The sequence below is a fragment of the Microtus pennsylvanicus genome, chromosome Y (assembly GCF_037038515.1).
Source record: "Microtus pennsylvanicus isolate mMicPen1 chromosome Y, mMicPen1.hap1, whole genome shotgun sequence".
In the NCBI taxonomy this organism is placed as follows: Eukaryota; Metazoa; Chordata; class Mammalia; order Rodentia; family Cricetidae; genus Microtus; species Microtus pennsylvanicus.
Window position 1 is genome coordinate 42313182 of NC_134602.1, and position 16388 is coordinate 42329569.

Sequence of the window (16388 nt, forward strand, 5' to 3'; positions counted from 1 at the left end):
GTCTTCTTTTCAAGTTTCAGTTGTTGCTAGAACTTATGAATAAAATAGGTTAAGTATGTTGGTTTTATTTAATGTGAACTCACTAAATGGATGTGTATTACCTTGACTTTTGAATATATTCTATCAGTATTTCTATGCCATAATTTCCTCTATGAATAATATTAGGTTTATTTCTTCCTTTTCTATTGGAATAATCGTCTAAACAAAATCAATTTTATACCTATGCCTGGGAGAAGTTTTGCATCTTAATTGTTTTGACTTGTGATCTACTAATATGGTTTTAATATCAAGGAAATGCTACTGACATGCAACAAATGGGAAGTTTTTTTTCTTAACTTTTCTAATGGAATTGAAATAGTCTATTCCTTTAGCATTTTTGTTGGTCATGATTCAGTAGTAAAGTTAAAGGCTTAGGGTCATATTTGGGGTATATTTAAGCTATAAAGTCAAAGATTCTGTGGGTTCAAATTCTTGAGAGAATTTCCTTGTTTTTATCTTTCAAGGAATTTATTCACTTATTAATTTTCACTATATTGGTATATAATAGAGTTGTCCTTGGTAAGCTCATAGTGTGCAGAAAATCTGTTTTCATGGCTCCCATTTCATTGCAAATGTATTTGCTTTTTCTCTGGTTTCCCCTAATTTTCTCACTAGAGGTTTAACAAGATGTTTGTAAAGAATAGGTTTTGTTTTTATTGCCTTCCCCTGTTGTTCGTTCTGCTCTTTTCTCACTGTTTTATGCCAATTTTACTAATATTCCCTCCTACCTGCTTCCTTTGACTTTAAGTTGTGGTTTTATTCTGAACCCATTGAGAATGCTTTCCTTTCAGTTTCTACTTTGGCCTCTGTGCTGTTTCAGAACACAAGTGAATTCTTTCTCAAAGTACATTTCTTGTTTTAATTGTTTTCCTGTCGCTGGACGCTGGAGATGTCTCACTAATGAAATTCCATTGTGATCAAAGGACTTTCTTTGTACAACAAGAACACTACAAACTACTTGTGAGTTATCTGAAGGGCTCAGATATGGACTACCATGGCTGCTGTCTGGGTACTTGAGAAGAATACGTGTTCTTGCTATGTTAGACAGCGTGTTCTATAAATTTCGGTTACTTCAACTGCATTGTGCTGTTCAAATCCTAAAAGTCTATACTAATTTGGAGGCTTTTTGAGACAGTATGGTATTGAAATTCCTAGTGATAATCATGAATTTCTCCTCTTTGAGGGCTTTGGTTTATAACTTTTAGTAAATATATTTTGAAGATTTTGGATTCTATGCTCTTGAATTAGTCATTTCAATACCACAAAATAATTGTGAATCCAAGATAAATTTAATTTGGGACTAATGAAAAATTTCAAATTTTGTTTTGATTGGTGTTTAAATATCATTTACATCCCTATATTCTTAAGCAGGTTCTGCTTTTAAATACATGAAGTTGGATTTGCTTTGTTATCTTACATGACAACCCTATATTCTATATAAGATACTGAAAGCCTTTAATTTTTTCCTTTCTTTTTTATTGTTTTCATTGAGCTGTACATTTTTGCTGTTCCCTTCCCTTCCTTCTGTCTCCCCTTTTTTTGTTGGGAGACTTTTGATGACTGTTTCTATTTCTTCAGCAGTTATAGGCCTGTTTAATTTGCTTATCTGGTCTTGATTTAATTTTGGCAAGTGATATTTATCCAGAAAATTGTCAATTTCCTTTAAGTTTTCCAATTTTGTGGAGTACAGATTTTTGAAGTATGACCTGACAATTCTCTGGATTTCCTCTGTGTCTGTTGTTATGTCCCCCTTTTCATTTCTGATTTTGGTTTTTTTGTTTATTTTTTTTGCATTTCAACTTTTATTTGAAAACAACTTAAATTTTTAGACAAATGATTTTAGTATATAAATTTGATTTTGCTTTTATACAGAATATAAAGATTTCCCTCATTAATCTTCCATGTGAAGGGGATTACAGGCCAGAAGAAAGATGCACTCTGCACACAAAGTACACCGGAGACAAACAGTGTCGTGCTCCTGCACATAAATTAGGACCAAGTGGTGACATCACACATTAAGGGGGAAGAGAAAGATTCTAGCCAATCAGATTCAAGAAGCAAACAGGACACAGAATCTGCAAATAAGACCAAGACAGCAACTTTAGTCAGGACAGTGCAGGTCTATGGGGCTTGTGAGGCTACAATGTGTATAGGGACACAACAAGGAGAGTTAGGTAGAGAGGCTCAACGAGGGAGTTTTCACTAAAGCAAATGAAAAACTTCTTGTCAACTGCCAAAACAAAACAAAATGAAAGGGAGCCTGTGAGTGTTAGAACACCCAGGGCGTGTTAGAGCAGCGCCCGTGCAGCATGCTAAGTTAGTTACAGCTTCTTCATTGGTGTGGAGCAATCATTAATGGTCTCATTTTGCCTCTTCTTTCCAAACTCAGGCATGTCTTATTTTAGATGGAGTATAGCTTTTATCTATTATTTCATCCTGTAAAAACATGTGAAGACAACGTTCATTCTGGGCCAGAGGATGAGCAGCGACCTTGTTTATAAACTGTTCCAGCCCTTGCTTCCTTTCCTCGGTGAAATTGTCATCAAATATTCCATCGTCTCCTCTAAAAGGAAGCTGCTGCAAAAACGCTTTCCCAGGGAGTGGGGGAGCTACAACCTTGCTCTCTCTTTCTAGTTCACTTCGAAGCCACTCAGAGTCACTGTATCTTCTTCTAACAGTAGATTCCTTCAGCTTGAAGATAGGAAGATTTGTCTTGACCCTGATCTCGTAGGTGGTGAAGCGGCCCGGCCGACCCCCATGGTCTGCAGGTTGCTCACCTCGATCTCAAGGAAGTTGCTGGGCGGCCCATAGGCGTCATTCAGGTTCTGCAGCTTGGTGATCAGCCGCTGGGTGTCCGCTATGGTCTCCGCCATTTCGCTGTGCCATTTCTGATTTTGTTAATTTGGATATTCTCTCTCTCTGCCTTTTGGTGAGTTTGGATAAAGGTTTGTCTATTTTTTTTTTATTTTCTCAAAGAACCAACATTTTGTCTCACTGATTCTTTGTATTATTTTCTTTGTTTCTATTTTGTTGATTTTAGCTATCAATTTGATTATTTCCTGTCATCTAGCACTCCTGGGTGAGTTTGCTTTTTTTTGTTCTAGAGCTTTCAGGTAGCCTGTTAACTCGCTAGTGTGGGGTTTTCCCATATTATTTATGTAGACATTTAGTACTATAAACTTTCCTCTTAACACTGATTTCATTTTGTCCCATAAATTTGAGTATGTTGTGCAGTACTTTTCATTGAATTTTAGGAAGTCTTTATTTTCTTTATTTCCTCTTGACCCATTGGTGATTCAAATGAGCACTGTTCAGTTTCCAAGTGTTTGTGGGCTTTCTGAAATAGTGTTGCTGTTGTCTTCTAACTTTAAGCTATGGTGATCCGATAAGATACAGTCATTCTAGAGATCTGTCTAGAGACTTTCCCAAAAACTTGCACTAGATCTACCATAGGGTCCATATTTGATGTTATGATTTCTCTGGTTAGGTCTGATTCTATCTACTTTCTTTTTATTTTTTATTTATCTAGTTGGTTTTTGGTTTTGTGCTCTTTTATTCTGCTTTCTCTTGGGTTGTGGGATCTATTAATGATTTAAGTCTTTGAAGATTTATTCATTCTTAGCTATCTATTAGACATTGCTTTGTTATTTTAACAATTGCTTTAAAGAGTATTACATATACCTTTATATTAACCAAATATAATTTCACAATTGTACATGTTCTGGGTTTGGTGGTCTACACAAAGAGTTTCATGAGAGGCATAGAGAGACCCTGTCTCAAAAAAATTGAAAATATAAAATATCAGGCAGGAGCTAAGACTCTTACATATTCATATATCTGTCCCAGCTTTTATAATTCTATTGTCAGACATGCTATTTCTTTTTAAATTTTATTGAAAAGAGATTCTGCTCTCATACAATGTATTCCGCCCACAGTATACCCTCCTCTCACTCCTCCCAGCTCCCCCTCCACAGCTTCCTTCTTTCCCAGATCCACTCCTCCTCTGCTTCCCTTCAGAAAAGGGCAGCTGTCCCAGGGCTATCAACCAAGCATGACATAACAAGTTACAATAGGACTAGGCACAAACCCTCCTATCAAGACTGCTCAAGGCAACCCAGTAGGAGGAGAAGCATCTATCTCAAGAGCAGGCGAGTCAGGTACACACCCCATCCCACTTTTAGAAGTCCTACAAAAATACCAAGCCAACAGGTACAATATTTATGCAGAGGACCTGCTGCAGACTCATGCAGACCCCATACTTGCTACTTTAGTCTCTGTGAGCCCATATGAGTGCTGCTTAGTTGATTCGGTGGACCATGTTCTCCTGTTTTCTTCCATCCTCTCTGACTCATGCCATCTTTTCTTTCCCTCTTCTGCCATGTTCCCAAGTCTCTGAGGGGAGGGACCCAACAGAGACCTCCAATTTAGCCTCTCTCTCTCTCTCTCTCTCTCTCTCTCTCTCTCTCTCTCTCTCTCTCTCTCTCTCTCTCCTCTCTGCATAATGTCTGGTTGTAGGTCTCTGTACCAGTTCCCATCTGCTGCCAAAAAAAGCCTCTTCTATGATGACTGGACAAGGCACCGGTCCATGAGTATAGCAGAATATATCATTAGGAATCATCTCATTGATTGTTGTTTTGTTTTCAAACAGCTGTGTTTGGTTCTACCCTGGGTCTCTGGTCTATCCAGCTTCCATATCTGAAGCTGTCATCAAGGCAGTGCAGGGCATTGGCTCCCTCTCATGGCTTGGGCCTCAAGTTAGACTTACTTGGCCACCCGAACATGTTCTGTGCCACCATTGCCCCAGTGCACATTGCTAGAAGGGCAGATTATAGGTGGAAGATTTGCTGCTAGATTGATGTCCATGTTTCTCTTTCCATACCTGCAGAGCACCTACCTTTCCACACCAAAAGGACCAGAACATAGGGGTGAATTCTCCATGCCCACACAAGCTTGAACTTTCTACAGTCAGTAAACATAGTAGATGTTGTCCTCAGAATGGGGCTCCACTTTCAGTTTTCAGAGATGGTTTTTATGGCCTAACACCACCTGGTTTTTTAGGAATCTTTACAGGGCCCTTTTGGCCAGCAGCTCAAAGGAATGTAACTCAGTCCCAACACTGGAAGCCATGCCTAGCTACAAAAGAAGGCCAGTTCAGACTCCATAGCCTCCGTTACTAGGAGTCCTCACTAGGGTCACACTCATAAACTCCAGGAAGTTTCCACTGCACTATGCTTCCACACATGCCCAATGCTCCCCCAATCCTAGTAGTTTGTACCCGCATTCTCCTCCTTCATCCTTTCTTCCCACCTGATCCTTCCCCCTTTATCCCTATCCTCCTCCAGTCCACCTGCAAAATTCATTCTATTTCCCCTTCCTCTGGAGCCCTCCTCTTTACCTGACCTCTCAGGGTCTGTGGATTGTAGCTTGATTTTCATTAACTGTTAATACTCACTTGTAAGTAAATACATAATGCCATATTTGTCTTTTTAGGTCTGTGTTAACTTATTCAGTGTGATATTTTTTTCTAGTTTCATCCAATTGCCTGTAAAATTCATAATTTCATGACCCTTACCCAGGCCCATGCCATCCCATCTCATCCCTGGACCCTCTGCTGGGTCCTTCCCCAACCCCAGAAGACTTCTGCCAAACAGGCCCAGACCACACCAGTAAGACCAGGTTAGTAAGCTATACCCTTCCCTGAACTCTTTACCTTCCTACCTTTCCCCAGGCCCACACCATCACAACTCATCCAGGGCCCCACTATTACTGAACCCTGCCCCCAATCCCAGAAAACTTCTGCCAATGAAAACTAGACCATACCAGCCAGAACCCAGAACTCAGAGTAACCTTCTTGTTTTGTGGACTGTCCCTCCCATCTCAGCACCAGCATCACTGCTGGCCCCTATGTCCAGCCCCACTGCTCTGGTTCAGCCCTCACCCATTGATGAGTAGGTGAGGAACCACCTGCCAACTACTGCCACACCACCCTAGATTATGCATCCCAAGAACCACAGCATAGCCCAACCCCTCCCATTTCATCATCTTCTCCTTGGCCAGTAATTCCCCACAATTCCAGCAGACTCCATAGATACAGATATGGTCCACACCAGTTAGAAGAACAGGTGAGTGAGCTGCCTCCCAAATGAGCTGCTCCAATTACCAGATTCTCTATTATCAGGATGCATCCTATGGCCCACCTCCTCCCATCTCAGCACCAGCATCACTGCTGAGCTCTGCCCCCAACTCCAGCAGACACTTACTGCTCTGTTATAGTCCTCACTAGTTTAGGAATAAGTGAGTGATCCACCTGCCAGCTGGACTGCCACTACCACCCCTGGATTTTGCTCCCTCAAGAACCACACTACTGCCCAACCCTTCCCACCTCATCATCCTCCCCACAACTAGCACTTTCGCACAACTCCAGCAGACTCCTTAAGCTCAGAACAGTCTACACAAGTCTGAAGAGCTTTTCCAGAAGCCTGGTTGGTCATAGGCACTACAGAAGATATTGTGCCAGCACTGCCTGGATGCCGAGACTGGCGGGGGTACTGGGATTGAGACACGGAGGCTTCTTCTCAGGTAAAAGAACAACAACCTTTATTTTTCCCCAAGCTAAAGTCTTTTATACCTTTATTACTTCTGTGGAAAACCACCAGCCAGAAAGAACACAAACATCCTTGTCAATTACAGACCACAAGGAAGTTACCCTGTCAGTCATGGGGAGTGAGGGCATCTAGATCACAACAAGAAAACTCAAGCCAGGCCAGATCTAGAAACCCAAGAAGACTTTGGCTTTACTGAAGGCCAGACCAGATCAAGGAACCCAAGGTCCCCAAAACCCCACCAGAGATACCCTACTGGACCTGAAGACCCATCACTCACAAGAAACCTTGGCCACTTGAACCAGAAAACCATAGAGAAAACAGAAACCAAGAGAAAAAATACCCATTCAACAAAAACAAACACAGGAATAAACATAATAAAATTATAATCCTCCCAAATCCAAATGTCTAAATGCCAGTGTAAGAACACAATCAATAACAGAAAGAACAATTATGTCACCACCAGAATCCAGCTAAACTATGACAGTAAGACCTGAACATTCCAGTGTAGCTGAAGCACAAGAAAAAGAACTTAAAAATAACTATGAAGAGGATAGAGACCCTTAAAGAGGAAAAGAAAAACACCCTTGATGAAATGAAGAAAAAGACAAACAAAAAATGGAGGGAATCAATAAATCCCTTAAAGAATGACAACAAAGTGAAGAAAAAACAAACAGGTGAATGAAACAGTTCAAGACTTGAAAATAGAAATAGAAGGAATAAAGAAAACACAAACTAAGGGAATTCTGGAAATGGAAAATCTGGGTTATCAAACAGGAATTGCAGATACCAGCATCATCAACAGAATATAAGAGATGGAAGAGAGAATTTCAGGCATTGAGGATACCACAGAAGAAATAGATTCATCATTCAAAGAAAATGTTAAATTCATTAAATTCCTAAAATAAAACATCCAGGAAGTCTGGGTCATCATGAAAAGACCAAAGCTAAGTAAGAACAATAGGGTTAAAAAAAAGAATAACTCCAATTCAAAGGCATAGAAAACTTATTCAATAAAATCATAGTAGAAACAGAAACTTTGTCTCAAAACAAACAAAACAAAACAAAAAGAGTGTAATTTCTTCTTAGCATCTCATGGATCTTTCTCCAAAATTGAATGCTTACTTGGTCAAAAAGCACCCTGTATCTTACCAGATCACTAGGGATTAAAGCTGTAGTTTAACAACACAAACTACAGAAAGACAACAAATGCAGGGAAATTGAACAACTCTCAGTTTAATTACCACTAGGCCAAGGAAGAAATAAAGAAATCAAAGACTTCCAAGAATTAAATGAAAAGGAATGCATGATATCCTATAACTTATGGGACACAATGAAAGTGCTACTGAGATGAAAGGTCATAGCACTAAGTGCCTGCATAAAGAATTTGAAGAAATATCACACTAGTGACTTAACAGCACACCTGAAAGCTCTAGAACAAAAAGAAGCAGACTCACCCAGGAGGAGTAGAAGCCAAAAATAATCAAACTGAGGGCTGAAATCAATAAAATAGAAACAGAGAACAATACAAAGAATCAACAAAATATAGAGTTGGTTCTTTGAGAAAACCAACAAGATAGACAAACACTTATCCAAACTAACCAAAAGGCAGAGAGATAATATCCAAAGTAAAAAGATCAGAAATGAAATGGGGGGACATAATACACATTGAGGAAATCCAGAGAATCGTTAGGTCATACTTCAAAAACCTGTATTCCACAAAATTGGAAAACCTAAAAGAAATAGAAAATTTTCTTGATATATACCACATACTAAAATTAAATCAAGATCAGACAAACAATTTAATTAGACCTATAACCCTTAGGGAAATAGAAATGGTCATTAAAAGTATCCCCACCCCAAAAAAAAAAGCCCAGGTAAATATGGTTTCAATGCAGAATTCTATCAAAATTTCAAAGAAAGGTTAATACCAATACTCCTCAAACTGTTCCACACAATAGAAACAGAAGGAATATATTCAGATTCAATTTATGATGCCACAGTCACCTTGATATCCAAACCACACAAAGACTAAACAAAGATAACACAGACCAATTTCCTTCATGAATATTGATGCAAAAATGCTGAATAAATTACTGGCAAACAGAATCCAAGAACACATCAAAAAGATCACCCACCCTGATCAAGTGAGCTTCATCCCAGAGAAGCAGGGATGGCTCAACAAATGAAAAGGTGTCAATGTAATCCACCATATAAGTTGACTAAAAAAAAAAATACATGATCATCTCATTAGATGATGAAAAAGCCTTTGACAAAATCCAACAGTGCTTCATGATAAAAGTCTTGGAGAGATCAGGGATACAAGAAACATACCTAAAATAAATCAAAACAATATATAATAATAATATAATATAAGCAATATACAGCAAGCTGACAGCCAACATCAAATTAAATGGAGAGAAACTCAAAGCAATTCCACTAAAATCAGAAACAAGACAAGGCTGTCCATTCTCCATATCTACTCAATATAGTAATGGAAGTTCTATCTAGAGTTATTAAGACAACAAAAGAAGATCAAAGGGATACAAATAAGAATGGAAGAATACAAAGTATTTGTATTTGCAAATGACATAGTAATATATATGAAATATTACCAGGGAACTCCTACAGCTGATAAACACCTTTAGCAAAGTAGCTGGATATAAGATTAACAAAAAAATCAGTAGCTCTCTTATATACAAATGATAAAAGGGCTGAGGAAGAAATCAGTGAAATGGTACCCTTCACTATTGCCACAATGTAAAATAGTTTTGGGTAACTTTAACCAAACAAGTCAAAGGCCTTCTAGTCTTTGAAGAAAGAAATTAGAAAAGACATAAGCAGATGGAAAGATCACCCACACTCATGTATTGGTAGAATTAATGTAGTATACATAGTAATCTTACCAAAAGCAATATACAGATTCAGTACAATCTGCATCAAAATCCCAATACATAGAGCTCAAAAGAACAATACTCAACTTCATATGGAAAAACAAACAGCCCAGGATAGCTAAAACAATCATGTACAATTAAGGAAATTTCTTTTTTATTTGTTTTTGTTTTTTAAAGACAGGGTTTCTCTGTGTAACAGTGTAGACCAGGTTGGCCTTGAGCTCACAGAGTTCGCCTGTCTTTGCTTCCCGAGTGCTGGGATTAAAGGTGTGTACCACCACTGCCTGGCAATAAAGGAACTTCTGTAGGTATTGCCATCCCTGACTACAAGCTCTACTATAGAGTTATAGTAATGAAAACAGCTTGGTATTAGCATAAAACAGACACAGGGATTAATGGAATCAAATTAAAAACCCTGACATAAATTCACACACCTATGAACACATGATTTCTGACAAAGAAGCCAAAAATATACAATGGAAAAAAGAAGGCATCTTTAAAAACTGGTGCTGGCATAACTGGATGCTGGCATGTAGAAGAATACAAATTGATCCATATCTATCACCCTGCATAAAACTAAGTACAAGTGGATCAAAGACCTCAACATAAATCTGGTAGAAGAGAAATTTGGAAATAGCCTTGAACTTACTGGCACAGGAGAAAATGTCCTGAATAGAACATTTGTAGCACAGACACTAAGATCAATAATTAATAACTGGGACCTCATGAGACTGAAAAGCTACTGTAAGTCAAAGGACACTGTCAATAAGACAAATCACCAGCCTAAAGAGTAGGGAAAGATATTCACTAACCCTACATCGAACAGGCAACTGATCTCCAAAATATATAAAGAACTCAAGAAACTAGACATCAAAAAACTAAATAATATAATTAAAAATTGGGGTATAGATCTAAACAGAATTCTCAACAGAAGCATCTCAAATGGTAGAGAAACACTTAACAAATTGTTCAACATCCTTAGTCATCAGGGAAATGAAAATCAAAATGACTTTGAGATTCCATCTCACACCTGTCAGAATGATCAAAATCAAAACACCAATGACAGCTTATTCTGAAGAGGATGTGGAGCAAGGGAAACACTCTTCCATTGCTGGTGTGAGTGTAAATTTATACAGCATGTTTGGAAATCAGTATGACAATTTCTCAGAACATTGGGAATCAGTCTACCTTAGGACCTAGCAATACCACTCTTGAACATAAACCCAAAGGATGCTCAGCCATACTACAAGGACACTTGTTCAACTATGTTCAAATTCATAGCAGCTTTTTGGTAATATCCAGATCTCCCTGGGAAGGAGAAATAGAAGAGATCTCCTGGGTGGACTGGAAGTGGGTGGGGGATAGGTACATGAGAAAAATTAGGTTGGGATTGGATAGAGGGGGGGAGTAAGTGAAAGGGATGACTGGATGGGGGAACAAGATATTTCATTCTTAGGTAGAAACCTAATATAAGGGGAAGTCCCAGGAATCTACAAGGATGACCAAAGTTAAGCCTCCCAAGCAATAGTGAATACATAGCCTGAACTGGCATATCCTGTGTTCTAGTGAAAGGATTGAGACACTACACTACAGCCAAATATTAGGCTAAGCATAAGGGATCCTGCTAAAGAGAGGGAGAAAGGATTGTAGGAGCCAGACAGGTCAAGGACATCACAAGAAAACCCAAAGAAACAACTAACCTGGGCTCCTAGGGGCTCACAGAGACTGAATCAACAGCCAAGGAGCCTGCGTGGAACTGACCTAGGCCATCTACATATTATGAGAGTTGTGTAGCTTAGTCTACTTGTGGGACTCCTACAGGGATCGGGGGCTGTCCCCATGGCTATGGCTGGCTCTTAGGAACCTGTTCTTCATACTGGGTTGCCTTGTCCAGCCTTAATACAAGTGTAGGAGCTTAGTCTTACCTCAACTTGTTATGCCATGTTTTGTTGGCTCCCATGGGAAGCTTGCCCCTTTCTGAATAGAGAAGGAGAGGATGGGGGCAGGAAACAGGAATGGAGGGAGGTAATGGGAGGAAAGGAGGGAGGGGAAAGTGTGGTTGGGATATAAAATAAATAAATAAATTACCTTAAAAAGGGAACAGGAAAAAATAGTTTGGTTATACCCAAACCACTCAATAAAATCTTGGAAGGCAAAAAATATATAAATATATTTTAAGTAACTATAATCCACCAGAAGATGCATAAAAGGTCCCTGATAGAATTCAATACCCCTTCATGATAAAAGTCCTGGAGACATTAGGAATACAAGGAACATACCTCAACATAATAAAGGTAATTTATAGCAAACCTATAGCCAACATCAAATTAAATGGAAAGAAACTTGAAGTATTTTCACTAAAATCAAGAACAAGACAAGGTTGTCCACTCTCTCTGTATCTATTCAATATGGTACTTGAAGTTCAAGCTAGAGCAATAAGACAACTGAATGTTGATTGGGGTTTCTATCCCACCAGGTCCCAAAGCTGTTTAGTCCCAAATAAACACACAGAGGCCTACAATAATTATAAACTGATTGGCCTATTAGTTCAGGCTTCTTCTTATTAACTCCTTCTTACAACTTAAATTGGCCCATTATCCTTGTCTATGTCAGCCACATGGCTTGGTTCCTTTTTTGGTGAGGCAGTCACATCTTGTTTGCTTTGTGTCTGGCTTCCTCTCTGTCTGGATGATAACTGCAGACTGAAACTTCCCTCTTCCCAGAATTCTCGTTGCCCCACCTCTACTTCCTGCCTGGTCACTGGCCAATCAGCATTTATTTAAAATACAAGTGACATAGTACAGGCCATTGTCCCATAGCCACTGAAGAAGATCAAGAGGATACAAATTGGAAAGGAAGAAGTCAAACTTTCACTATTTGCAGATTATATGATAGTATACATAAGTGACCCCCAAAATGCCTCTAGGTAATTCCTACAGCTAATAAACACTTTTAGCAAAGTGGCTAAATATAAGACTTAAAAAAAAATCAGTAGCCTTCCTATATACAAATGACAAACAGACTGAGAAAGAAATTGGGGAAATCACTCTTCACAATAGCCTCAAATAATATAGAACATTGTGGGGTAACTCTAACTAAACAAGTGAAAGACCTGCATTATAAAAATAAGTCTATTGGGATTGGAGAGATGGCTCAGTGGTTAATAGCACTGACTGCTCTTCCAGAGGACTCTGGTTCAATTCCCAGCCCTCACATGGCAGTTTACAATTCTGGTTCCAGGGGACCTAACACCTTCATACAAATGCACATAAAATTAAGTAATAATTATTGAAAACAAAAAAATAAAAAACCTTCAATTCTCAGTCCTGCTTCCCGGTACCTGGACTGAAGATGTTGCCCCCACCCTGACCTGCCAAGCCCTCCCAACTCCAAAAACCCTCGGGTCTTCTTTGATTTGAACATGGACAGGGAGCAAGTTGGATGAATTGTTTTAGAATTGTTGGCAGATGTCAAATTTTCTTGCATTGTGTACAGGAGAAAAAGGCACTGGATCCACAACTGAGAAACCTTTGCACATTTTAAAGGATGCCATTTCCATCAAGTTACTAAGAGACTTATGATTCAAGGCAGAAACTTCTCAAGTCAGAATGGGATAGGTGAAGAAATTACTTATGGAGAAAAATTTGAAAATGAAAAATCTTTACAAGCATGGTCAAGAGGGTTTGCTGAGCATGACAAATGTAGGCCCCCAATACAATTGGGTCTCAGTTCAGTATCACAACATTTCCGACTCCATAATGATGGGAAATGTAGTATTTGGTCAAGTAATTGAAGGAGTAGGTGTGGCAAGGATGCTTGATAATGTAGAAGTGAGGGGCAAAAAACAACAACAACAACAAAAAAAACCCTGCCAAACTCTGTGTTGTTATAGAATGCAGAGACCTAAAAAGAAAAGGTGATGGGGGAATATTCCCCAAAGATGGCTCTGGTGACGGCTGTTCTGATTTCACCAAGGATATAGGTATAGATTTAAAAGATGTAGGTAAGAATTTGTTAATAGCTAAAGACTTAAGAAATGGAAATAATTTTTTCAAATCTCAAAACTGGAAGATAGCTTCTAAAACATGTAAAATTTTTAGGGTGTGTGGGTAATTCAAAGGCTTTTATTGAGACAGCAGATACATCCAGACTGCAACCTATATCTTTAAGCTGTTTACCGAGTATTGGTGCTTGTAAATTGAAGATGTCAAGTTGGCAGGGAGCAACTGGCAGTTGTTTGGAGGCTTTTGAAATGGGCCCATCAAATACCAAAGCACTATATATAAAATGCAAGGATGGCAAGGATTAAAAGAATATGATCCAGCATTGGCCAATCTTTTTTTTTCTTTTTTAAACTGATTTTTATTGAGCTCTACATTTTTCTCTGCTCCCCTCCCTGCCTCTATCTTCCCCCATTCAACCATCCCCCAAGGTCCCCATGCTCCCAATTTATTCAGGAGATCTTGCCTTTTTCTACTTTCTACTTCCTATGTAGTTTAGTTCTATGTACGTCTCTCTTAGTGTTCACATTGTTGTCTAAGTTCTCTGGGATTGTGGTTTTGTAGGCTGGTTTCCTTTGCTTTATGTTTAAAAATCACTTATGAGTGAGTACATATGATATTTGTCTTTCTGTGTCTGGGTTACCTCACTCAAAATAATGTTTTCTAGCTCCATCCATTTCCATGCAAAATTCAAGATGTCATTATTTTTTCTGTTGTGTAGTACTCCATTGTATAAATTACCACATTTTCCTTATCCATTCTTTGGTCGAGGGGCATTTATAGTCAAAACAATCCTGTGCAATAAAAGAACTTCTGGAGGCATCACAATCCCTGAATTCAAACTCTACTACAGAGCTACAGTACTGAAAACAGCCTGGCATTGGCATAAGAACAGATAGGAGGACCAATGGAACTGAATTGAAGACCTGGATATTAATCCACACTCCTCCGAACACCTGATTTTTGACAATGAAGCAAAAAATATCAAATGAAAAAAAGAAAGCATATTTAACAAATGGTGCTGTCATTGGTCAATCGTAGGGAGACACAGGAGGTAGTCCCAGGAGATAGAGCTGCTATCCAGGGAGAAAATTGCTTAAAGTCAAACAAATGATAAAGGCACAGAAAGGTAAAGAGAAGGAAATACATGCAAAAATGTTTGCTTAATGTCTTAAGTTTTGCTTAACTATTACACATCAATTATATAACAGATAATGTAAATTACTATAATACACATGATCCCTGATGGGTTTGCCTTGATTCATTGTCACTATTGTTTACGTACGAGTACTGACATATAAGTTCGTTCTTAATAAAGTACTATGTAATACAAAAAGAAAATCTTCTGGTCTTTGAAGACAGATAGATCTTCCATGCCCTTGGATCAACAGGATTAACATAGTAAAAAATGACCATTTTACCAAAAGCAATTTACAGACTCAGTACAATACCCAGAAAATTCCAACACAATTCTTTCCAGACCTTGAAAGAACAGTACTCGGCATCATACAGAGATGTTATTTCTCTATATATGGCATACACTCAATAATATATACATTTCTTTAAGCTAACTATTTTAAAGAGTAAATAAGCAACAGAAAAACCTAAAGTAGTTACACCGCATGGTTTATTTGATTTGGGCACTACCTGGTCCTTTATTTCTTTTATTAAATTTTTTCATTTATTTTATACACCAACCATAGTTTCCCCTCCCTCCTCTCTTCATATTCCCTCCCCCCCACCTCCTGTCTACTGCCCCTATACTTTCCTCCTCCTTCAGAAAGGGGCAGGCCTCCCATGGGAGTCAACAAAGCATGACAAATCAAGTTGATGCAGGACCAATTACCCACCCCCCACCCCCAGCATCATGGCTGAGTGAGGCATCCCAGCACTGGCAATAATACCTGGCCCTTCCTGTGGATCCCTGTTTCCCTCTAGATCCATTTGCCTTCCCCCTGAAGTGCTTCCTTAGCCATTCTGGGTTGACAGAGTTGCTTCCCTTCGCCAGTTAAAGATCTTGCCAAGCAGTCCACTTGTTCACCACGTCCCCACTGACAAACAGCCCATCACCATCCTCACCTCTATTTCTCTGGACTTACCATGATTCCCTGCCCCCTCCCCCAGGTACTTTTGTTTTGTTTTTTACATCGAGTTATCATGTGCTTCAGTCAGCTTTCCTTAGTGTTCCCTGTGCTTAAAGTTCATGGAACTTAAATCTATGACTTTGTAATTCATCAGACATGGATCTTAAAAAGTATTTTTATTCAGGTATCTCCCCTTGAAAGAGATGCTAATTGTCTGTGTCTTAAAGCTCACTGGTATTTTAATTGTTGATTTTGTCTCCCCCTCCCCCATATATTTCATTTTGTAGTTTCTATTGCCGGGTCTTTGGGTTCATGAATCCTTTGTCATGTCTGAGCTTACCCAGTACAGTTTTTATTTTCCATATTATAATTTTCATCAATATACCAGTAAGTTTATTCAGGCTGGCTTTAAATCTTCCACATCTCTACCTCTTTGAAGATACATTTGTGGTTGTAGTTAGTAGTTGCTTTATTTTCTTCTTCTTTTTTGTTTGTTTGTTTTTGAGACAGGGTGTCTCTGTGTTGCTTTAGAGCCTGTTCTGGAACTTGCTCTGTCGACCAGGCTGGCCTGGAACTCACAGAGATCTTTGTGTGGTTGCCTCCTGAGTGCCGGGATTAAAGGCGTACACCACCACTGCCTGGCTTCCCTTTCTTCTAAAATACATATTTCTGCTTTCTTTCTACCTGAGCTAGAGTCACATCAGTATCAGTGAATTCCCCCCTCAATCTGGTTGTATTTCAACTGTGTCTTTGTACATGTGAAAGCTT

The 16388-nt window shown here is 38.9% G+C and overlaps 2 pseudogenes; one reads left to right on the plus strand and one right to left on the minus strand.

Annotated features, from left to right (window-relative positions):
• Positions 1-1997: 1997 nt before the first annotated feature.
• LOC142841997 (sorting nexin-3 pseudogene) lies at positions 1998-2915 on the minus strand (annotated as a pseudogene).
• Positions 2916-5943: 3028 nt separating this feature from the next.
• Positions 5944-14703, plus strand: LOC142842066 (peptidyl-prolyl cis-trans isomerase D-like; annotated as a pseudogene).
• Positions 14704-16388: the final 1685 nt, after the last annotated feature.